Source organism: Monodelphis domestica, chromosome 5 (genome assembly GCF_027887165.1).
Source record: "Monodelphis domestica isolate mMonDom1 chromosome 5, mMonDom1.pri, whole genome shotgun sequence".
NCBI lineage: Eukaryota > Metazoa > Chordata > Mammalia > Didelphimorphia > Didelphidae > Monodelphis > Monodelphis domestica.
The window spans coordinates 308,554,117-308,578,708 of NC_077231.1; the positions used below are offsets into that span (position 1 = coordinate 308,554,117).

The 24,592-nt window shown below is 45.5% G+C and overlaps 1 protein-coding gene across 1 annotated transcript in view; it reads right to left on the reverse strand.

The window, feature by feature from the left end:
• CREB5 (cAMP responsive element binding protein 5) overlaps positions 1–24,592 on the reverse strand; it is a 486,453-nt gene that overhangs the window by 79,431 nt on the left and 382,430 nt on the right.

Here is a 24,592-nt window from a genome sequence, read left to right on the forward strand (position 1 = left end):
CAATTAAGCGTTCCTCCTCTGGCCATTTGGCTTACTGGGGCTCTTGACTTCAAGGCTGAAGAAAATCGATTCCTTTGGATGAGTTTCTGGAGTGTATGTCTTCCAATGTTATTTGTATTGGAAGTAATCTATTAGAAATAATGTGTTCCCTCACCTCAGCCTCTCTGGGAAGCCACATTTTAAGAAGGGCTAAATTAAGCAACTGGAGAGTGCTCAAGGGAGGGTGAGCAAGGTAAGGATTAAGTTGGGGCCCATGTCCCAGAAGGACCAAATAAAGGTGTGACTCAATCAGCAGATATTTATTAAGCACATATTAAATAGTAGGCACTGCAGGAACTGGATGTGTTTAGCTTGGAGAGAAGGCTTGGCGGGGATAGTGGGACATTATAGCCATCTTCAACTATTAAATGGCCCCATTAAATGTGGTTCCTATGGCACCACCTGCCCCGTGTGGTAATGTTTCTCCTAGTGTCCATTCCCCTAATATCTTGCTGTCAAATGAATGACTTCAGTACCAGAAAAAGGCAGAATGGAGGGAAAGAAGAGGAATAAGGCTAGTACTGTTATACCCCCAACTCTCTGAAGACTGCCATGTGGAAGAAGGGTTAGATTTCTTCTGCATGGACTCATGGAGTAGAACAAAAAAATGGTAGAGAGACAGATTTAGGCAACTTACTACCTGTATAGCCTTAGACCTTTGTGCCTCAGTTTCCTTATCTGTAAAATAGGAGGATTAGAATAGATAGCCTTTAAGGTTTCTCCTAGTCCTCTATTCATTCTTGTTCTGTTCTTTGTAAGATGCAAACAGAAAAAAAAGTGAACGTTTGCTCTATTCTTCCCGTGACTTTGGATTGGGGCTCAGTATCTGGATGTGTGTTGAGGTTTTCTAAGCACTGGAAGGTTCTTGGAGAATGGAGGAGATTGAGGTGGATGGGGGGAAAGAATCTGTGCTAACTTCAAGGATCATTAGCATTGTTGAAGCCAGCACAGGCACCCTACACATCAAGTTGGCCCAACCTCAGAGTCTGACAATGACCTCGTTAATGCATGACACCAGCAGACACCACCACAGGGCTGCGAGCCCCCACAGTCACATTGTTTATTTATAACATGGTTCCTATGGCACCACCTGCCCCCTGTGATAATGTTTCCCCAAGTATCCTTTCCCCTAGCCTCCTGCTGTCAAAATAACGACTTCAGGTACCAGAAAAGGGTGGCATGGAGAGAAGGAAGAAGAATAAGTTCAATACTGTTGTATCCCCAACCCTCTTAAATATCTCCTGCTACAAACTGGGTGGGTCCTGCCTAGGGAGAAGGAGGACTCCCACTCTGTTTCAAAGGAATTGCAACTTAAGAACTTGGAAAGACTGTTGGAAAAAGAAAAAAGCTTGTTCACTGGGCGGGTTTTTCCAAGTTCTCACAGCTCTAATGAGATGGTGTTGGTGAGAGGCTATTTGCCAGCATGCCCTTGGCAACCCATTCATTCCTTCTAAGTGAGCATGAAATGAAGACAAAATGTGAATCAACACACAGCTTTAACAAGCCTAGGAGTCCTCTTGGCGACTTTGTGCTGAGATATCACCCTGCCACCTCTTCTAGTGTGGAACCTTCTGCCAGGACTGTTGGGATGCAGAAAGGAATCCCCAGCCAAGCTAAATCGAGAGGATACAGACAGGAAAGCTGTCCCACTGACCATCACTATGACAAGGAGGGGAAAAGTTGGCTCAGTAACTCTGCAACAGAACTTTTGTCTTTGAAAGTAGAAGACAATGTTTACATTCCTTTGAAAGCAGGACTTCAATACTGAAGCTTGGAAGAAGAATCAGAGCATCTCAAAGCTAGAAGAGACCTTATAGATCCTGTCTGATGGAGAATTCCCAATATGAGGCACTCAAACAGTGTTCTGCCCACCTTTGCTTAAAAACCCTCAACGAGGGGAAAATCACCAGCTCCTATTCCCCAGCTAGCAAGCTTTAACTGTTGGCAGGTACTTTTCTTTTCTCAATCCTTGCAGCTTCCACCAGTTCTGCCCTCTGGGGCCAAGGAGAACAAGAACAATCTCTCTTCCCAGTGACAACTCTTCATATCCCTGAGGACAGCTGATGAGCCCCTGCTCCCAGGCACTTGGCCCCCCATGCCAACCCTAGACATTTCTTTTACAGGCCAAATATCCCGCCTTTCCCTAACTGCCTCCTCTGAAGAGAGAATTCCAATGATCACCACTCTCCTGGAATGCCTTCCAACCTAGTAACATCCTTTCTAAGACAGGATCCTAGAAAAGAACCCAACCTGTCAGCTGTAGCTGACCAGGGAAGAGGATTTCAGTGCTATTATCTTCCTAGCTCTGGACATTATGTGGAAGATGCTCAGATAAAGGACCAGATCTGGGTTCAATTCATCACTCTGATATAGACTAGGTGTGTGACTCCCAGAAAGTCACTTAGCAGCTTAACCTCTCAGTGTCATAGGAAACTCTTTAAGACTGGAATTCCTAGCCTGAGGATTTGTACATAGATTCGAGGGGGTTTGTGGACTTGGATGGGGGAAAAATGATCCCATGACAGTCATTAATATATGGTTTCCTTTGTAATCTTCTATTTCATTTTGTGCATTTAAAAGTATCACTCTGAGAAGGGGTCCATAAGCTTCACCAGAAACAGCTGCCCAAGGACTCTAGGATACACACACACACACACACACACACACACACACACACACACACACACACACACAGGATTGAAAAAGCCAAGCCTTGAGATATGATGTCTTGAGTTCAAATTCGGCCTTAGACATTTATTGACTGTGTGACCCTGGGCAGATCACTTACCCTCCATTTCCTAGCCCTTATAGCTCAGAAGAACCAATACACAGGCCTTGGAACCAATACACAGGTTTATTTATTGATTTATTCTAAGATGGAAGGTAAGGACTTGTTCTCAGACTCTACGTGGAGGAGCAGGTACTGCTCTATGTTAGAGGAGAGCTTCCTCATCCAACGTTCTCCACATCATTGGAGTCGTAGACATGGTCCAAAATTTAGCTGAAGTTTCTTTCTTTCTGACCTTCCAGTGCCTTGCAACTCAGACTTTTCCATATAAACAGCTGTCCAGCCATGTCTACCCCCTGCTTCCACTTGAACATTTGATCTTTTTATTTTTAATACGAGTATAAGACTACAAGCTAATGGCCTCTCTGCCCTGCCCTGTCCATTGGCTGCCCTTTTCGTCTTTGGCTCTCAAGGCTACTGTGTTCATTCTTCATGGGCAAGCGTGCATGAGGGCCCTTGTGCAAATCCTGCGGCACCCAGGCCCCCCTAAATGAAGGGCCTGCAATGTGAGAGGAGCCACTCTGTGGCTTTAAGAAGGAGCTGGGCCCTGGGCGCCAGGGGCCTGTAGCTTCAGCTGCATTCTTCTTACCTCACTTTCCCTTCTGCAGTGACCTCAGCCTACCACAATACTGCCATTCATGCAGATGGCGTGGAAACACTGCACACAAATGCTTCATTTAGGCCCATAAAAATGAATATTTAGCTTGTTTGATTAAAAATGAAAGAAGGTCCATACTGGTGTATCTTGGGGGTCTGGTGTGGGGGAGGGAGGCTCCATCAGCTGCATTTCAAGGCCTAACCTTGAAAAGAATAATACAGGAGGGAGAAAAAGACTCCCCAGGCCTTGGCTGAAAACAATTCCATTTTCCTCAGACTGGCCCGGCTTTGTGGTCCGTGCCTCAATCTTTTGATTCCCCCCATTCTTCCCTTCAAGAAAGCTAATCGGAGGTAATTGAGACAATGAATCTTTTCTTCCAATACAAAAATGGTCCATCTTGGCATTTCTATGGCAAGGAGGAGCTCCTGGGAGAGGCCTGACTCCTCTCCCCGCCAAGCAGAGGGGCTTCCAAATGCAAACGCCATGTATCTGCCTCGTAGGTACACGCGCACTCACGTGATTTACTTTTTCAAACATTTTTCTGACAATTTAAATCAAAGTTTCATTTTACCGACAACTTGCACCCCAACTGGATATCAGGTCACTCAACCCCATGTCAAGGATGGTTCTGTGAAATGAATCACCCCGAGAGGCCAAGGGACTAGCCGAGGGTCACCATAGAAGGTAGCACTTGAACTCAGGTCTTCCTGACTGTCATCTCTATCCGCTACACCATGCTGCCCCTCTGAGACCTTATTCTTAAAGGGATCCTGACAGGGGAAATCTTTCCTTAATTTCAGATATGAGCCTCTGCTTTCTTGTTCCACAAGTTTAAGTGCTGGGCTGCTGTTCCCTTCCAGGGTCGTCTCTTACCAGATGCCAGTTCTAAACTCTCCCAGGCCTGGGTGCTCTCCTTCCCTGTCCAAAAATTATTTTTAACAACCTTATTTTTATTTTTGAATTGGTAAGTATTTGTTTTTTCTCTTCCTCCATCCTTACCCCTAACCCCCTTACCCTCAACCTTACTGAGGGAAAAGAAAACTCTTATAACCTATATATAGTCAAGCAAAACATGGGTCACGTCCAGAGAAATGTCTAGTTCTACATGGTGAGCTCATCACCCTTGGTCAGAAGGTGGGTGACATTTTTTAAAATCCTCACCTTTTGTCTTAGAATCAATATTAATTCTGAGGTGGAAGACTGGTAAGGCCTGGTAAGGGGGTTAAGTGACTTGCCCAAGGTCACACAGAGAGGAGATATCTGATACTAGATCTGAACCCAGGACCTTCTATTCCCAAGCCTGGTTCTCTATCCACTAAGTCACCTGGATGAGTTATCACAGAAACTCTGTAATCATGACTGAACACTGAGTTACTTTGTATATACAGTATATTTACGTATCTGAAAAAAAATGTCTTTCCCCATTAAAAGAATGTAAGCTCCTTGAAGGCAGATACTTTTCATTTTTATCTTAGAATCCCTCCCATCTAACATAGTACCAGGCATAGCATGAAACTTGAAGTTTTTCTTTTGTTGGTGAATGTCTTTTTTCCCTATAAAATAGAATACCACAGTCACACAGAGGATGTGAGCCCTCAGATTTAAGTGTAGCCAAAAAATCACCAGGATATTAATTTGCCAAAAACCTGGGACAATGAGAAAAACCTCTAACAGAGGCAGCTAGCTAGGTGGGAGAGCAGAAAGAGTGCTGGCCTTAGAGTCAGGAAGAACTGAGTTCAAATTCAGCCTCAGGTACTTCCTAGGCTGTGTGACCCTCAGCAAGTCACTGAACAACTGCCTGCCTCAGTTTCTTCAACTGTAAAAATTAGGATAATGATAGCCCCTTCCTTCAGAGTTATTTGTGAGGATCAAATATCTTTGCAAAGTGCTTAGCCCATAGTAGGTGCTTCTTAAACCCTTCCCTCCTTCCCCCACTCCTCCACTAGTTGGGGGGCTGGCTCACTGCCATGAGACAACACGCTTTCTTGGGGATCCATTCAGACCGGGGCATGACTAAGCATTGTCTTCACTGGCTCAGCTTTGGCTCCAGGCTCGCCAACTGCTGACATCATGCCAGCCTTGGGAACCACTTCAAGGGGAGTCATGGTTGTCTTCAAACACTGACAAATACCTCCATATTTTCATCCACTTGAGGAAGCCACGCAGTCAGAGGAGAATGACTCCCCTCTCCTTGGGCTCTTCCTGATGTGCCCCACTCTACTGCCATCACTGCTGCCACTGACAAAGCTACAGACTGGCTGGTAGCGGGGCCATCAGCTGGTCCTTACACTCAGGCTGGGACTGGGCAAGATCTTAGGAATCCAGCTTCTCCTCCTCCATCCTGGAAAACATCGCTCGGATGCGGACAAATCCTTCAGAGTCTTCAGCTGACCATGAGTGTGTCTCAGGATTAGCACTCAGGACAATGCTGGTTGTTCAAGGAGATGATGAGTGGAACCATCACTAGGGTTTGACCCAGGGGCCTGGCTGCACCAGTTCAGTGAGAGCAAGAATGATTCCCTTCATTATTTATCCTAGCTCCTGACCCGTGCTTGGTAGGCATCCAATGGAACAAATGGGCAAACCCAATGGCAAGTTTTCAAGAATCACTCTTTTAAAAAAGTTTTACATATGGTCTTAGCATCAAGTGGTAAGAGTCAGGAAAATGAGGTTAAGTGACTTACCCAGGGTCATACAGCTTAGAAGCATCTGAGCCCAGATTTGAATCCAGGCGTGTTATCCACTGGGATACCTTGCTGCCCTAAGAATCACTCATTAATCTTGCATGAACTATCAGCCAAAATGAAGGGTTCAAGGGACTGAGTAGGGGCTGGGTCGAATGAAGGCAGAAATGAAACAGTCCCTGCCCTCAAGGAGCATCCATTCTACTGCAAAGTGGGGAGTTGGAGAAATAACGTGTGTGTGTTTGTACACAATAGGGGCTGGAGGGTTAAGGTTAGGGTTAGAGTCTAAGTTGGAGTCAGAGGGTTAAAGTGAGGGAACTTCAGGCAGCAGAGACAGGATGAGATGGAGCCTCAAATGGGAAGGGAGGCAAAAAAAGACCATTTGGCTGCATTTTAGAGTGTGGGAAGGAATATAGGAAGCCCAGAAGGCAGATTGGAAAAGGCTTTAAATGCCACAGTAACATCTATTTGATGCTAGAGGTGATAGGGAGCCACAGCAGTTTACTGAAGAAGGTAGGAACATGGTCAGAAGTGTGCTTGGCACTTAGTAGCCCCTTAATAAATATTTATGGAACTGAATTTGAGGAATCATGAGCACATTAGCCTGATCCTGAAAGCTGAAGGAAACTGGACATTTCCTTTTCAGATAAATCCACCTCTTACAAATTAGTCCTTCCCTGCTATCACTTCCACGACACCGCTCAAATAAGGATTTAATTCCCATTTCATTGGGCCATTATTGCATGCTAATCAGGTACCAGAATATCATGGAAAGCTCATTTTGCTCGGGCGGGCCTCGCTACAATGCTGCAAAGCCATCTCTAGGAGCCTCGGCACATCTGGTTCCAATAATCACCGCGGCCTTTTTCAGCTAGCCCGATGGTGACTCGAAGCCTCTCATTAGCCCTCATAAAATCGCTCGTGTATGGCAGAGCCGGGCGGTGGGTTTCTCACGTATCACTCAGCGAGGGCCGTTGGGTCCATTTTTCATGTCGGTTTTATTCTTAAATGACTTCTTCGGTCCTGAACGCAAGTGTGCCCACTAGGAGTGCCCGAGGAAGGGGCTCGAGGGGACCTAGCGGAAGGGCTGCCGACACTCCGGTGAGGAATCGCCTCTTTCCCCTGAAAAATGTTGGGCGGGTAATAGACGATGGGTCCTAGTGGGGGTCGGATTCCGACCCTAGGGAAGGTGGAGGGTACCTATAGGGCCAGGAGAGAAAGCCCAGCGGCTGCCAACGGCGATGTCGCATTGCAGACCTTGGCCAATTTTCCAGCCAATTGGATTCCACTTCAGAAACGTGTAAAACTATTTATCTTGGGGGGGGGGGGGGGCTGGCAGGCAATTTCATTAAACATTTCTCCTCAAGCCACGTATTAGGTACCCTAGCAACGCGGCAAACACCGAGTAATCCATTGTGACAAAGCAGCTAATTCTCTAATTATGGGCATTGTTGCAATTAGCACTAATCAAAATACCGACAATACGCTTGACTTATGGCGGCAGACGGGAAAAAGGCCAGAGAGGTCCCGATCTCCCAGATTTCCAGGTGGACAGGTTCTCAGAGGTCCGTTTGTCTAAGGAGACAAAGCAGGCCCAGAAAAGACAAGTGACTAGTCCAAGGTAACACAGCCAGCAAAGAATTCAGCTCTTTCCACCACCGGCACCAGTCTGCCTTCTTACATGACTTGCCCAAAGTCATACAGATAACATGAAAAATGAAGTTTTCTATCTGTCCAATGGCAGAGTCCAGGTCCTAAGGGAGCAATCCCAATGAACTAACTGAATAAGAACCAGGCTCTGGCATAATTCCTTATATATTCTTTATAGCCACACATGTATACATATATAAAGAATATAAATTCTTTATAATAATTTGATTAAAACAGTCTGTGTTTTAATTCACTGTGTACCCAAAGAACCTTGGAAAACTGGAAAGAGCTGAATAATTGGGCAGGACTTGAATCCAGGAGCCCTGACTTGGAGCTAGCTTCCCTTCAAAGCAACAGCAGACATTTAATAATTGTATCTACACCTGAAGTTGCTGGGGAGAGGAAGGAATCTGTGGGAGAGCTTCCAAAGGCCCCAGTGAATGGCCCCTGAGAATCCCTCTGCCCTGTGTCCAGGGTGATGGGTGCTGGTGGTAGCAGACATTCAAGAGCATTAAGTTCATATTAATGATTCAACACAACAAATCTCATAAATAAGTCAAGAGCCTCTGTGCTCTCATCTCCTTTGACACAGCCCTATCTGGTAAGCAGTTGGTTATGGCAAAGGCACTGAGGAGCCCACCGGATCATACAGCCAGCACTGGAAGCCAAACTACCCTTATTTTACAAGTGAGGAAACTGAGGCACAGGCCAGCCATAGATCTGGGGCTAGAAGGGACCTTAGAGGCCATCTAATCAATATGTTCATTGTACAGATGAGGAAGTTGAGGCCCAGAGAGGTTAAGTGACCTACTCAAAGTCATAGACAAAGAACAAAGAACAAAGCAGGATTTGAATTTGAGTCCTTTTACTTCAAAACCGAGGTTCTTTCCATTGCACTTCAGACAAGACTCTTACATGAGACAGACCTACATACATGTTTACGTGTGCACAGCCACAGGCATGCATACAGGTGCTGTGGAGGGTCTCAGGTCCAGCAGCCTCTTTCAATGGTTCTGTTGCTAGCATCCTTGCATGTTTCTTGCTGGTCAGGCGTTCTGGCACAGGGCGGCTCTGAACAGGCTCCCCAAAGGCATTTGTCAAGAACTAAGGAGCCTTTGCCCAGCAGGACCCTTGATCTTGGGGGTGGGGTGGGGCTGGGGCTCCTCCAGACAGAGAAGCCCAAGGCTACAGAGGACACTGGCTCCCAGACCCAGCCTCCAGCTCTCTGAGGGACAAGCTCTCTCTGAACAGGAGCCTTGGAATCCAGGCTCCCAGGGAATAGATTTCCCTGCCCACCTGCGTTCCTTCTCCCTTCCAAACACACAATGGTGGCTGGAATCACTGAGGCAGCAGCAAGTGGAGAAGAGAAGTCAGGAGTACCCCAGCTACAAATCCCACCTCCCACACTTTCTAGGTGGGTGACTGTGGTCAAGCCACTTAATCTCTGTGGGCCTCAGTTTCCTCATCTGCAAACTAAGGGAGTTGGACTAAAATGAATGAAGGAAATGGAGGAAAGTATTTGTTGAGTATTTATTTACTAGGGGCCCAACATTTAGCTAAGCATGGAGGATAGAAGTGGAAACCTAAGACAGCCCCTGTGGTCAAGGAGATGACGGGGGAGAGAAAATCCTTCTAAGAAAGTATATACGCAGGGGTGAAGGAATGGCCGCGAAGAACCAGGGTCCAGGAGTGGGGGAGGCAGGGGCGACAAGGCCTCTGAGCCTGTGATGAGATTTAAGAGTCATAAGAACTTACACCTATAGAGAACTTCACATCCCTCCATTTCTCCTCATGACCTGGCAAGGAGGTGCTACTATTATCCTAATTTTACAAATGGGGAAACTGAGAGTCTAGGAGGTTAAGTGACCTACCTTCCCATCATATTTGGGTTGAGTAAATGACAACAGCTAGGTGGTTCAGTGGATACAATGCTGGATTCAAAGTTAGAAGACCTGAGTTCAAATTGAGCCTCTGATACTTATTAGGCATGTGACCCTGGGCAAGTCACTTAATCCAGTTTGCCTCAGTTTCCTCAGCTGTAAAATGAGCTGGAGAAGGAAATGGCAAAAGCACTCCAGCATCTTTGCCAAGAAAACTCCAAATGGGGTCATGAAGGATTGGACAAGACGAAACAGCAACAAGAACAAGATGAGAACTTGAATGCAGAATGTTTTGTAAACCTTGAGGTATTATATCAGTGCCTGCCATCCCAGTCCCCATCATCATCACCAGCCTTATCATTACTACTGCTCCTTGAGGGCAGGGATCCTTTCACATTTCTGCCTTTGTCTCTGGAGCCCAGAAGAGTGTCCAGCACATAGCAGGCATGCCATCGACACCGTTACGTTAAGTAGAGCAGCATTGGGACAGCCTACAGCTTGCTAATAGTTATTATTTTCCATCCTGCTTCTCTCCAGCCATTAGTTAATGAACCCTCATTTGAGAAAAGCCCCCTGTGCCCCCGCCTCAGCCTGACAAGGTTGTCCTGGAGAATATTCATTAGCTGCTGTCATGTCGCTGTGGCTTTTGTTTGAACAGAAGGAAGACCACTGCGTGCCTTGCATCTGGAGTGACATCTCCTCCCATCCTTTGGGATGCAGGTCTCTGGTCCTCCCTCGCATCCAGCAGGGAACATGTGTTTCCTCCCAGTAGCAGCACCATTAACAAATTAAAGGGTGAAGTTGGTAAACAAAGGGCATTTTTCATCATCCATTCCCCACTGAGAGACTTTGATTCCTGTGTCAGGCAGGCAGGGGCCAGGTTCTGCCTCTCCATCACTTGGGGCAGGAGCCACAGGCAGCCTGTCATCCATGTCTCAGAAACCTCCCTGGCCAGAGAGGGGGAGGGAGAAAAGGATGCAGCTCCAATAAGTTAATGGCTGAACTAGCATCTGAAAACCAGCGTGTCAAATATGCTGCCACCAGACCCTTCTGTCTCCAAGTAGTCTGCTTCAGCCAAGAGAGCTCCCGCGCACACTTCAGGCTCAGCCCTGGGGCGGGAAGGTGAGCATCTTCCACTCAGGCATCCCAAGGGACTGGGGTCCCTTGGTGTAGTGCATGTGCCCACCCATTTCTCCTCCCTCACTCAAAGGGACTGGGCCCCTTTGGATCTCGGCCGACCAGGCACCAACTGGCTTGCTCTTCATTCCCTTGGCCATTCTAAATCATTCTTTCTCATTATCAGAGTCACCTCTGGCTAGGACCTGACTAGGTGCAGACGGGGCACCCATCTACTCTCATTAGGGGACAGATGCTACACAGACCTTTCCAGCAACAGATGATAAAAGAATGGTCACTCACCCCAAACACCACTCTGCTACGATAGCATTGAACAATGCAGGGATTAAAACCATTAAAGGGGAATGATAGAAAAATGTACATGCTCAGCTATTGAAAACATATGTTTTATATTAAGTGCTCAAGGGGCACGCATGACATCTTAATCTCTGATCATATATGAATTATATCCTGGATAATGAAGAACAAAAGAAGAGAGAAAAAAGAAAAGGAAGGAAAGAAGGATAGAAGGAAGGAAGGGTAGGAGAAAGGATAGAAGGAAGGAAGGATAGAAGCAAGAAAGGAAGGAAGGAAGGACGGAAGGAAGGAAGGAAGGAAGGAAGGAAGGAAGGAAGGAAGGAAGGAAGGAAGGAAGGAAGGAAGGAAGGAAGGAAGGAAGGAAGGAAGTATAGAAGGTAGGAAGGAAGGAAGGAAGGAAGGGAGGGAGGGAGAGAGGAAGGGAGGGAGGGAGGGGGGAGGGAGGGAGGGAGGAAGGGAGGGAGGGAAGGAGGAATTTACCTTCCTAGGTTGGAATACTTTTTTCTCTCTTTGGGGATTAAATATATAAATACAAGGCTTTCTTTAGGCAGGAGCTTGTAGGAGCTCCCATCCGGTGCTGATTTTTAATGGGGATATGACAAACAAAAGGAAATATCGTTTGGAATCTCCTAATGGGGCTAGCTAGATCAAACCCCTCCCTCTCTCTTTCCTAATGACACTTTATTTTTTAAGGAGAAAAAATAACATTAAAACCTTGGGGGAAAGCTAGTAGTTTAGGCAGACAGGATCCAGGTCCGCTGATTAAATAAAGGTCTAGTTACCTATGATGTGTCGAGAAGTTTCCAGCCTTTCCTCTAAAAAAGAAATTCTGCAAATTGACCTTTGTTTTGACATGAAACATCTTTTTGCCATTAGCTTCGCCAAAGCCCCCTACCCTGGATAGTTATAAAATAAAGTAGGTGTGACTCACACTGTCGCTTCCCTGCCCTGCACTAGATAGGCAGTACCATCTTCTATATTTTCCATACAATGAAGGATAGCCAGCTTCAGAAATGACCTCAAACAAATGAGAATACAGGAAACTTAAGGGCAAAAGCTAGGAAGCAAGGAAGACCTGGATTCAAATTTAACCTTGGATATATACTGGCTATCTATCCTGGGCAAGTAACTTTTCCTGAGTGTTCCAGGAACACTTTTAAGATTACAGGTTGCAAAAAAAAAAAAGGTGCTAACTGGTATTGATCAAAGAAATTTCCTCAACAGGGAGTCCTTTATATTATGGAAATGTAGATCAAATCCCAATTGTTATCATTAAAGAGCACTGACTTGGGAGTCAAGGCCTGGATTCGAATCCTACCTCTTTCAATGTGTGAATTTGGACAGTTCTCTCAAAGATTCTGTTTTCTTATCTAGAAAATGAGGGGGTTGTCCTAGATGGCGCCTGAGGTCCCCTCCACTTCCTAGGTGCCAGGAATTGTATAAGGCACCAGGGATACAGAGATAGACACCAAGTGGTCCCTGCCTTCAAGATGCTTCCCATCTGCTGGGTTGGGGTCCCTATGTGTGTGCTCGTGTTTAAATAAGCCTAAAATAGACAGGAAGTGATTTGTGGCGGAAGGAGGCTGCGGCAGGCAGGCATAGAGAGGCAGCCAGACCTCGGTTTCTGGGGATGGTTTGTTTTTCAGAGAAAAGCACGACCTTGCTTTCAGCTCCAGCGAGTTGGGCTGCCTCCTACCCCGAGCGCCAAGCTCCCAGGAGCATCAGCCGACCTTCTGTTGAGACTGAGGAAATGTATATGCACCAATAATGTTTTCTCAGGAGATTTCATTACTGAAAAGGCTCATTAGAAAAGACATTAAAATACTAATTACCTCATAAACTATTTAGTTGTGTACCCAGTGGGAGAGTACTCACTTCAGCTCCAAGACCTCGCTGAGAGAGCTAATCAATTAATGTTCATTAGGGTCTGAGGGCTGCTGAGAACAGGAGGAAGTCAGGGGGGATCTGGAGAGGGCTGGGGCTGTAACCAAGGGGAGCCTTCCTCAGCTGGGGGTGGAGGGGGGAGAGAAAAAGGAATGGAGCCCTTCCTGACTCTGTCCTCTCAGCGTGGGTACCACCTGCCTCCAAAGGGCTGGCGTCTATGGTGGATGTCACTCATGGTCTACTGGGTCTACAATGGAGAGCCCCAAGTGCATGACCCTTTGCACAGGATTTCTTGTGGCTTTGAAAGGGATGGTACAAATGAAGCCATGACTGGGGGAAGAGGGAGGCAGTAGAGTATTGTTGAGAGAAAGTTGGGGATGAAATCTGATGGTCTGAGTTCAAATCTCGACTCTATCATGTACTCTTAAGTGTGTTACTTCATTTCCATAGTCCTCAGTTTCTCAGCTGTAAACTGAAGAAGTTGGATGATCTCTGCCATCATTTCCAGTTCTAAATCTATGATCTTATGACATTTCCCCATAATAAAAAACCTCCAATTCAGGTCAAATCAAAATCAATCAATCTGTATCTACTTTATATACCAGGAACTAGAGCTTTCCTTACTTTTATATTGATCCAATAATAATAGAGAATTCTTATATATATATATGATATATATATATATATAAATGTTCATATAAAAGGATCCTCTATTATAATTAGATCAAAATTGATATAATTAGATCAACATATATAAATATACCATAAATATAATGTTATAGATATAATATATTCCACATATAGGTCTATGTCATATATATTCTAGATATATATTTTGATCATATATAATATTAGCCATGAAACTCACATATATGTCTGCGTATTTATAGTTATAAAACGATGTGTGTATATATAAATACTAACAAGAAAACTCATCTATATGTGTGTACATATTCTTTGGGATTACAAGTGGGTCTATAGATGCAAATACTAACAAGAAAACTCTTTCTAGGGGGCAGCTGGGTAGCTCAGTGGATTGAGAGCCAGCTCTAGAGATGGGAGGTCCTGGGTTCAAATCTGGCCTCAGACACTTCCCAGCTGTGTGACCCTGGGCAAGTCACTTAACCCTCATTGCGTAGCCCTTACCACTCTTCTGCCTTGGAGCCAATGCACAGTATTGACTCCAAGATGGAAGGTGAGGGTTTTTAAAAAAAAAAAAGAAAGAAAACTCTTTCCTGAGTGTGCGTAATATATAAAATCCTGTGTGTGCGTCTATAATCTACAAACACTAGCAGGGAAAGTCTACTGTGTCCATCCCAGGAGGTCCCTCCTCTAAAAAGGCCCGACCTGTCCAGCTCCTCAGAGCCTAACTTCTAGAGGAAATCCAAAAGGCCACAGCACATTTTTTAAACTCAGATTCAAGGCTTTCATTTTCCCCTCATTAGCATGAACAAATATTGAATGGGGCTCCGCGGTCACCTCCAGGCACCCAGTTGGGCCAGATTTGCCAAGGATTGGCGCTGGGCTCCTGCCAGGGAGGATCTCCAGGCCCTCAGGTGAAGGCTCTGCTCCCTTTTAAGGGTGAGAAGGAGGAGAGGGAATAGTCGGGGTGTTTTGAAAGCGGGGAGAAGAGCCTTATATAATTGACCGCTTGGCTTGGCCGTCCATTGGCAGTCCAGGGAGTTCTCTTTCATTTCCTGACCAGTAGGGATGTTTTCTGAGCTAGACCCAAGTGGGAAGAAACCAGCTCTGTTTCAGAGCTCCAGGTGAGTGGGCACAGGGTCCAAGAAGGAGCTCGCCCTCCTGTCTGGACAACACTGGCCCCATGGCGACAGTCCCAAGGAAGCTCTGGCTACCTATGTGTCTGGGCTGGGGACAAGGGCTGGGTGGAGGGAGGTGAGGAGTGCTTCTGTTTGGAAAGGCCAGTATATGGTGGGCTTCCACACCGCAGATGCACTTCCATGGAGGCAAAACTGATCTTGTCATTCAATCGAACAAGCTTTAATTGGGCCGATATGATGGGGACAAGGGTAGGCGGATTAGGAAGGGGTTCCTGTAGGAAAGGGGCATCTGATTTGAGACTCGTGTAGGGGGGAGTGAGAAGCCAATGATCTCTGTGCATGAGCTTGGGCAAAGGTCCAGTGGTGGTAGTTGGGGTGCTAAGTGGGGAAGTGACCTGTGCTATCGGATAATAAATCAGGCAGCAAACTGTTGCATCCCTGTCAGATGCCCCCATTTTAAAATTGGATTTTCATGGTCTCCTAATTTGGAATAAATGGCCTCAGGACAGTGACTTGCTCTCTTCTGAAATAAGATTAGCTATTTACAGTGAGAGGGTTTCTAGCACAACTCCTTCATTAAAAAAAAAAAAACACAATCCATCTTTACCTTCTGTCTAAGAATCAATAATAAGCATTACTTCTAAGACAGAAGATCAGCAAGGGCTAGGGCACTGGGGTTATGTGACTTGCCCAGGGTCACACAGCTAGGAAATATATTAGGCCAGATTTGAAAATGGGTCCTTCTAACTCTAAGTCTTGTTCTCTCTCCACTGAGCCACCTAGCTGTCCCAACCCCTTCATTTTTAAAGAGGGAGATGAAGTTAAGACCCAAAAGGCTAAGTCTAGCTTGGCAAGGGTCACACAGGTATCACTAGCAGAATCAGGATTTGAACTCAGGTCCTCAGACTCCAAATCCAGAATCCCTTGCATCACATCACATACAAATGGTCTTCGTTCAGAAGGGGCACCAAGCCAAGCCAATGCCCTTTGAGCTAGTCCAGTGCAGAGTTCTCTGACTTTTCCTTTGTAAAATCAAAGGAGGAAAGGGTCCATTCCTACCATGCTGGTTTGTGAATTCTCCAAGATTGCCAAGCATAGATGGATCGCAGAGGAGAAAGAAGTCAGTTCTATTTTCAGGGATCATTCCTACAGATACACAGCTTGGAAGATGATTTTTGAAAGCTTTCGATGTTTTTCACAAAGAGTAGGAGTTGGAGGACTCTCTTTAAAAGGGGAAGCAAGCCTCCAGAGAGAGAGATTCCAATGGGTCTGGCAATGAGTTGGGGTCAGATTCAGTCTCCCCACAGGCCATTTCCATCCCAGCTACCTCTTATTTCTAAGCCAGAAAAGGTCTGTCAGTCACTCTACCATCCAAGAGCCTCAATCTATCAATGAGAAGTGAGAGCTGGGCATTGTCAGACTGCTCCAAAGCTCCAAGGATGTCAAACTCTGGAGCCGGCTACAAATGGGTACCTTTGTTAAGAGCAGAGCAGAGGGTCATTGATTTCTCCTCTCACAATTATGTGCCTGAAGTAATAGTGTAGGACAGTGAAGAAGTGACTCTGGTTTTGATGTCAGACAGCTGACAAAAACATCCTGAATTCTTCAGTGGAAGAGGATAGGGTTTGCTTTAAGAATACATTGATTCTACCAAAGTTATTCTACCACCATGAGCCTCAGTTTCTTCATCTGTAATCTGGAAATAATAACTGCCTCACAGAATTCTGTTAAGGCTCAAGTACCATAAATACGGTGATCTGTAATTATCAAGGGAAATCATAAGGACCAATTACCACTAAGAGATACTAGACTTTGTCTTATTTAATACAAACAACTGTCTATCTTTAAGTCCATGGATTACCACTGAAGAGGCAGTGTAGTTCAGTGGAAAGAGCAAAGAATTTGGAGTCAGAGGACTTGGATTCAAACCTATTTTGGCCATTTTATATTTGAGTGACCTTGGGCAAGTCACTTTCCCATTCGACTGTGTGAGCTCCTTGATGGCAGAGGCTGTTTTTTTTTTTTTAAACTTTCCTTGTAGCTCTAACACTTAGTACTGGGCTTGGGACAGAGAAGGAGATTAATAAATGCTTTCTCATTTGTCAGCTTACCCACTACCAACCTAATTTCCCTCCTCCTTAAATAAGGGGGCAATGATGATAGCTAGCATTTCTATAGCTTTTTAAGGTTTACAAAAATGCTTTACAAATATTACCTTATTTGATCTTTATAATAACCCTGGGAGGTAGGGGCTACTATTATTTCAGTTTTACAAATGAGAAAATTGAGGCAGATGGAGGTTAAGTGACTATTTTTTGCCTACAGTCACAGAGCTCTAAGTTTTTGTAGTCAAATTTGAACTCAGATCTTTCTGATGTGGTCCAATGCTCTATCGGCCATACCTAGCTATGATCCTATGTGTCCAGCTGCCCCACAGAACTTGGGGTAGGTGGCCCCATGACAGAAGTGCCATTTCTTGAGCCACTCTACTCCTTTCTTAGTTGGGGAGCAGAGCTTCTAGTGACCACTGAGGAGATACCAAAACCTAGAAAACTCAGGTACAGAAGACAAACTCAAGGGTGCCTTGCTCCATGACTAGATGAGGGATGATGGGAAGTGGGAAGATGTCCACCCCATCCTCCTCATAGAAACTTGCCACAACATCTACGCTTTTAAATCCTAGAGAGGTTTAACATTTGCTGCTGAATTTTCCTTCTCAAAGGCAGGGCTCATGTCTCAGACAGCCCATTTTAGAAGGGACTGAGCGGTGATTTGGAGCCGAAGGATTTTTTTTCTTCTCATTCGATCATCACATCAATCATATTTTCAAAAGCCACGTCTCCACCCAAATCTAAGCATCTTATGACCTTTTCTTGTGTGGCCTCCCTCCTGTCTGCCTCCCCTGAATCTTGCAACATTTCCATTAGGCTGGGTGTCTGGGACAACTCCTTTAAACAGACACCTGGGATCTCCTAATTATTCAGACATCAATGCACTTCAGAGTTCTTTAAATCGATCATTCAATCAATCAACATTTATTTAGGGGCTACTACAAGTCAGGATACAAAAAGAGGACAAAGATGGTCCCTGCCTTCAAGGAGCTTACAGTCTAACGAGGGAGACCACAAGTAAATAAATATGTACACACTATGTGGAGAATATAGATGAAATGACTAATGGAGGAAAGGCACTAGGATGAAGAGGCATTTGGGGAAGACAAAGGAGCCCTCATGATAAGTGGTCCACATTCTGGGCTCCATGAAAAAGAGACCTTCCTGAACCCTCCTGGGGGCAAAGAGAAGTCCCCACAATCTAACAACAGAAGAACTGTTTCCTGCTTCACTTATGAAAATTGGGATTTAGGTTGGGAAAGCTGAAAAGTTCAAAAGAGGCTAGAAGGTATAGTGGATAAAAGTCAGCAACATGAGGGCTTCAATCCCGTCTCTGATGCTTATCCTCATGAATTTTGAGCTAGAAAGGGTCATCTCACTCACGACTGTACCCTGACAGATAAGGAAACTGAGGCCCAAAGTTGTGAAGTCACTTGTCTATAGTTTTTCAGGTCAGAAATTCATCCCCAGATCCTCTGGTTCCAAATCACAGCTTGAGAGAGGCTGAGGGATTTGTCCCAAATCCCAGATGTAATGAACAGGTATGAATCCAGGTCCTGTGACTCAGTCTCCTCATCTGTTCAATGATGCAAATAACACCTCTAAGTCCCTTGCTCGCAGGCTGCTGCGAGGCTACAAGAAGCCCACAACGCAAAGCACTTTTTAGACTACAGGTCATTATCTTTAGAGTATCCCCGGCTAGGTGTCGAGGAGAGCTTCTCTTCCTTCCTTCACGTTAAACATTTCAGTTCACTTCATTTGAGGAGTCTGAGTCGGCTCGGTCCCAGAAGGCCATTAGAGCTGTTTCTTGGTCCCGGTAGCAACGGAAACCTAATGCTGGTCCTGTCTGCCAGAGCTCAGGCTTCCGCTGTGCACATCCGCCGGTTATTTGCATAATACTTAACCCCACTCTGGATAACCATTTTTTCAGCCTCCTGTTGTTGCAAACACAACAACAGTTGGATCCAGCTTCCCTCCCAGTGAACGCTATATGGGAAATAGATACCCTCCATTGTCCACGGGCACGCCACAAGGCGGAACTCCTTGGAAATGGCAGACCCCAGAATGTCAGCGTTGGAAGGGCCAGCCACTGGTGCTTCTGCCCCAGAATCCCCCTCTACCAGGCTTTGCTAAATGACCTCCGATGAAGGAGACCCCACGACCGGGTCCAGGGCTCATCGCGCTGTTGGACAGCTCCAATGATCTGACACCAAATTTAAATCCTTTACATAGTAACTTTTGTTCTATCTAGCCAGCCCTGACGATACTTCGATACTTCGCACTCCATCTTGGCTATTTTCTACTCGGGCTTCTTCTCAATCATGGGACTTCCCCAGCAACTGGCTGCTGACCCCACTTAACCAGTTCAGGTCTGCCGGGGGTCCCCGATGTCCTGATGGGCGAATAGGTCATATGACCTGCCATCGCAAGCCCTCCCAGGTGTGCCCCTGCCAGCTGCCCTCCACCTTTCCTGACTCTCTCACCTTCTTTCAGTCCTAAAGCCATGATGGAATGAGTAACACTTACTGCTCCAGACTCCCCCAAGTCTCCACTCTCTTTACCAGTGACTTCCTATAAGTGAAATGAAGTGCATCTCTAGGGTTCCTTTCAGCTCGAAAAACTATCTAACTGGGGGGGGGAGAGGGAAGATGGTCTGGGCTTGGGGTTTAATTGGCATAGGAAATGCCCAGGTGAGGAACCTCCCTCTATCAGACTGATACGTTCTCTTCAACTGTCCTAAAGAGTTGCCAGAGCCACTAGAGATTAAGTGAGTTCTCAGTATCATCCAGCCAGTACCTTATTAGAGGCACACTTGAACTCAGTTCCTCCTGACTCGAAGGGCAGTCTCTTGGTGGGTAGTAGGTAACAGTGTGCAGAGATTGATCCTGTATGGTCACTGTCCTCCCACTTCCCTTTCCCAGTTTGTTCAGAAGATTTGGGTCTTGTAGTTCCTGGACAAGAAGGAAATTCCCCCTGTGTCTGACTCCCTGACTGTCTGCCAAGGAGACCCTGAAGAAGTCTACCATTCAAGGTGGGGTTTCCTCACTAAGAGTTTTCTGCAACAGTAAAATCCATAGGCATAAATCAAACATTAAAATCATAGACTTAGAATTGGGCGTGGGACTAGAAGTCATAGAAGCTGCCTTGGTGATCATCTAGGTCAACTCCCTTGTTTTTCAAGGGAAGCAACTGAGGCTGAAAGGATTTTGGTGACTTGCCAAATGTCACACAAAGAAAGAGGTAGGGGGAGAAGAAAGGGGGTGGAGGGAGAGAAAGGGGGAAGGAGGGAGAGAGAAAAAGAGGGAAGGAGGGGGAAGGAATAGGGAAGAGAGATAAATGGGGAGAGGGAGAAAGGGGGAAAGAGGGAGGGGAGAGAGAGGAAGGGAGAGAGAAAGAGAGGGAAAGAGCGAGAGGGGGAGGAGAGGAAACTGGCAAGCTGGATAGCTGGACTTAAGTTTGGAAGATCAGGGATTGAAGCCTCTCTAGCTCTGTGACCCTGAGAACTTGAGCTAATCTTTCTGAGTCTGAATTTTCTTCATCAGTAAAATGGGGCTAATAATAGCATTTACCTCCCAGGATTGTTTTGAGGATTAAATGAGATGATATTGATGAAGTTCTTTGAAAACCATAGTGAGCTATTCTTCTTATTGGTATTATTGGCAATTGATCATTAACACAGGAGTCTGATAAGACTAGCTCTTAAGAAAATTCTCAGGCGATGTCAGTGGTTGCAGTGACAGAATGAGAAAAACATGTCCCTTAGAGCAATCTCATGTTCTTCCCTGACTCCCTTCCCCTTAATCCCCCATCCCCCAACAGCCCAGAGAACAGCTGGACACATTCATCAGCCCCGAGAGCGATGGGGCCTTCACACTCTGTTATCTCGGGCATGGATGTTGGGCTCGGTTTGCTGGCAGCCAGAATAAAGCTCGTTCTCAATCACACATGGGATGGGGGGGCAGCTGTCTCTTTGGGTTCCACCCCCACCCCTAGCCTCACCCCCCCACAGAGTCCGGACTCCCCAGTGGGTATGTGGGAGGCTCATGTCTGGCCCAAAAGTGATGCTGGCTATTTTGGAAAAAAGCAATGCAGAGAGCTGGCATGTCATGGCCGGTGTCACTCTTCAGCACACAGTGGAGTTCTGTCAGAGCCAGACATATTAAAAACATTTGGATAATTTGAAATAATTTGCCCAGGTCTAGGAAATGTCTATTTCAGGTTCTAGGCTTGAAGGCATATTTAAAGATGGGCCCATCAAACCTCTTGGGAGAAGATCTGGGCCCTTCAGGACAGTCGGCACGGAAGGCATTTCACATTCTCACAGACATGAAGTAAAAGCCTCTAACATACAAGAATACTTCTCAAAATATTGGTGGAAGCCATAGTGAAATATTGGTGGTGGTGAAACACTGGCCAGATATCTGGACTAGAAGCCAGGAAGCCCTGAATGGTTCAAATTCTGCCATGGAAGCTTATTAGCTGTGGGTGGGCAAGTCTCTGAACTCTCCATAGTTTCAATTTCCCCAAATGAAAAAGGGAGGAAGGAGGAGGAAGAGGAAGAAGATTAGAGGAGGAAGAGGAGGAAGAAGGAGGAAGAAAAGGAAGATGAAAAAGAGGAAGAGGGGCAGCTAGATGCTCAGTGGATAGAGTACCAGGTCTAGAGATGACCTTAGACACATCCTGGCTGTTTGATCCTGGGCAAGTCACTTAATCTCCATTACTAGCCTTTACTGCTCTTCTGCCTTGAAACCGATATACAGTATTGATTCTAAGATGGAAGGAAAGGGGTCTTTTTTTTTTAAATAAAAAAATTTAAGTGGATGGAAGCCATTGCATGCCTTTTCTATTCTATCTAGTTATTCTTAGGACCAGAATGCAGACAAGTTATACTAGCTTCTACAGTCCTTCCTTTAAATGGAAACAGGCTTTCTTTACCATTTAAGTGTGGTTTAAATTCATTTGATTTTCAATTTTATGCATTTTAATGAATTAACTGTTTCAACAGAGAGCCAAAGTACTCCACTGGACTTTTAGGCTATTTCCCATAGAGGAAGTACAACTGGAAGCCTGATTCTTATCCTTTTCTGCACTAGGTAAGTGCAGGAAGAGTCCAGCCACTTACTAACTTAAGACAAATCACTTCACCTTGGTGGGTCTCAGTTTCCTCCTTTGTAAAATCAGTGCTTTGGACGAGGTGGCCTTTACCCTTCACTTGTTGTTCCCCCAACCTCCCACAGCCCTTGATCTATGACTATCTAAAAGACTCCAAGATCTGGGCTCCAAGCTCATCTCGGCTTCTTCCTACCCAGGCAACTTTCAGCAAACATTCTCCTCTCTCTAGGACTCAAATTTTTATCTGTAAAAGGATTGAACTAGAAGGTTTCTAAGGCCCCTCCCTTCCTTCTCTAAACCTATGATCCTGTGACTGGGCCTCAGTTTATTCATCTGGAAAATGGAAAGGTTGGATCAAATAATCTTTAAGGCTTCTGAGTGCTCTGGTTTTATAGTCCTTAATTCCTTCCAGATAACACACTGGATGCTAGATTCCCACGTCCTTCTCTATTAAAGAATGTGATTTGGTAGAAGCAGGTTCTGTCCTGAGCCCCATCCAAGAAACACCTTAGGCAACTGGTTATTGGGAAGTCCCCTATCAAGGTGGCCCCCAGGACAGTGGCATGGCCAGGCTCTGCCTCAGACACAACTGAAGCAACCAAACAACAATAAAGACAAAACTTCTTATTTTACAGGTGAGGAAACTGAGGTCCAGATAGAGAAAGGGACTCGTCTCGGGTCACACAGGTGACCTGTGTGGTAGACCTAGGGCTGGAATTTTCCATCCTGGGATTCCCAAGCTCAGTGCTCTTTCTATCATCCCCAGGTGCCCCAATTGGCTTCACTTTCATTCTCTGGGAATACAAGGCCAATTGTTAAACACTGAGCATTTTCACCTCGGAAATCATCAAGGGCAACAAACCAAGGTTTGATTTATATGGTTTTGTTCATTGTCAGACTAAAAAGTGATGGGAAAAAGGTCAATAAAACAGATGACTGTTAATCACTCTTCACAATCCCAGCTGGGATTTTCATGGCATGGACTCTAGAGGACTTTGCCATTTCCTTTTATTTTATAGATGAGGAAACTGAGGCCAACAGGGTTTGCTTTTCAGATATCTGGTTGTTGGATTTCAAGCACAGTGCGATGCATTAGGAACACAAATACAAAAATGAAACAACACCCATCCTCAAGGGACTTGCAGTCGAACCAATGAAGACAACAGAGATAAAAAGGTATTTTCAAAAGAGTCACAATCTGCTTTGGGGTAAAGGTGGGAGGGGGAGTAGAGTAAGAAAGGCTATCTGAAAAAGGTAGCACTTAATTGAGTCTTTAAGAAAATAAGAGTTCCTGAGAAAGCCAGAGGTGATGAGGGAGGGCATCCTATGCATAAGGACTAGAAAGTGCAAACACATGGAAGGAAGAGATTTAGTGCCACAAATAACAACAAAATGGTAAATTTAGCTGACTGAAATTTTACTTCCCTTCAGAGGCAGGTAACAGGCAATAAGGCTGGAAAGACAGCATGGGACCAGAATTCAAAGGTCTTTAAATGACAAATAGAAGAGTATATAGTTTATTAACTACTAGAAATAATAGGATGGGGTAGTCAGATGGTTCAGTGTATTGAGAGCCAAGCCTAGAGATGGTGGGAGGTCCTGGGTTCAAATTTGGCCTCAGCTACCTGCTAGTTGTGTGATCCTGGACAAGTCACTTGATCCCCATTGCCTAGCCCTTTCTGTTCTTCTACCTTGGAACCAATACACAGTATTGATTCTAAAGTAGAAGGTAAGGGTTAAAAAAAAAAAGTAATAGGGAGCCACTGGAGTTTATTGAGTCAGGGGATGACAGTCATGTTAAAACAAATATTGCAAAATGCTCGTTAAAAAAAGATTTGATGAATTTTTAATTGGCATTTTAAAGTATGATCTGCCATTTGACAATCAATCATATGAAATGGAAGTTAAAGGAGAGACAGCAATAATGCAGTAGATGAGGGCCTTAGACTCAGGAAGATCTGAGTTCGAGTTCTGTCTCTGACACCTCCTGATTCTGATCAAAGAAAAGTCATCCCAGGAAAATTTCTAAGGTTAGAAGTTACCCAGGAGTCACTCATTCACACCAGAAGTTCCTTACACTAATGAAATCACAAGGCTGGATAGAAATTAAACCAACCAACCAACAAACAAAAAGGCCAGTGATCCTTTGCAGTTAAAGTTTCTAGAATCAATCTGACATCCATACAATGAGGAGGTTGGCAGTGACTGATCTCAAAAGTCCCCTTTCGTTGGAAAAATCTCTGATACGGGACCTTGCTTGCTGCTGGGTTTTAAACCTGACAGAAAAGAAAGAAAGGGGGGGAAACCTAGACAAGTTTCGATGAAAATGATGAAGCGAAGTACCAAGCCCTGTCCTGCCTTATTTCCCCGGAGGAGAAAGCCCGAAACCTGGAGTTGCAGAGCCGCCTTCTCTGCCCTGGTCCTGTCCAAGGGCATCGGCTCCGGGAGGAGACCTCCCGGGGCCTCCCACACGAAAGCCAAGCCGGGCTGGGGCCATCCTCCCGAGCAAAGCCAGACCTCATGATTCTGCTCTGGCAAAAATCTTGGAAAGTGCGAAGCTGTCGAAATGCCAAGCAAAAGCCTGAAATCGATCAGCGCAGAATAGAACCGCCTGAAACACAACCGCCGGGA